The following is a 1,057-nucleotide window of genomic DNA, read 5'->3' as shown; positions in this document are numbered from 1 at the left end:
AGAGGGTGGTCGGGTGCACTCCAACTTGCTCACCCTGTTTCAAAGATTGCCTTCTTCAGAGTTCATTTTCTTTGTACCAACAAAGCATTGAAGGCCGCAGGCGTCATGCCAGAAAGTGAAAAAGAGTTTCCCCAAAAGAAAAGCATCTTGGCAGCTTCAGGGAAATGTTTCAGCCATGGGGTCGGCTAACCACGAGCAGCTGATGTCCACAGGCAGCCATATGCCCTCTCCAGCAGAAACCAGACCAGCAGGCTCAGGCCCCTGCAACACACAACACTCCCTGCATGGGCCACCAAAATTGTAATCGAATGCAGGTTCAGCCACTTGCAAATTTAGATAACAAGCATGAGGGTGGTAAAAGAAAGTGACTTTTATTCCAGAGCTTAGGGACGGGAAACAGTGCAGGCTCCTCCCTTAAGAGAACCGCTTCATCTTTTGGGGAAAAAAGCAGGGGCTTTAAAGGGGGACATGTCATGAATGGCAGGCAGGGAGGGGGACGAGGAGGTGCAGGGTCTACGTGACTTGCTTCCATTTCTTAGCTAGGGGGTGGTCTGGCAGGTGCCGTCTGGGCAGAACTAGATTGTAAATCTGTAGGCATTCTCCTGGTCCTGAGGCGTTCCAGAGGGTGCCTGGTTCGCTTCAACATTGGGTCTTTAGAATTTCTAAGCAAGCATTTAGTTAAATAAACTTGCCACTCAGCGAGTGCCTGGTGGAGAAAAGGTAAAGGTTATAATTGCATCCCTAAGGAGCTTAAGAGGTGACAGACCAGGTGTGGTGGCTCACGCCTGTAATTCCACCATTTTGGGATGCCGAGGCAGGCAGCTCACCTGAGGTCAGGAGTTTGAGACCAGCCTGACCAACATGGAGAAACCCCGTCACTACTAAAAATACAAAAAAATTAGCCGGGCATGGTAGCACATGCCTGTAATCCCAGCTACTTGGGAGGCCAAGGCAGGAGAATAGCTTGAACACGGGAGACAGAGGTTGCCGTGAGCAGAGATTGCACCATTACACCCCAGCCTGGGCAACAAGAGCGAAACTCCGCCTAAAAAAGAAA

Source organism: Cebus imitator, unplaced genomic scaffold, assembly GCF_001604975.1.
Source record: "Cebus imitator isolate Cc_AM_T3 unplaced genomic scaffold, Cebus_imitator-1.0 Scaffold66, whole genome shotgun sequence".
NCBI classification, from domain to species: domain Eukaryota; kingdom Metazoa; phylum Chordata; class Mammalia; order Primates; family Cebidae; genus Cebus; species Cebus imitator.
Note: the sequence above shows the minus strand (reverse complement) of the source record.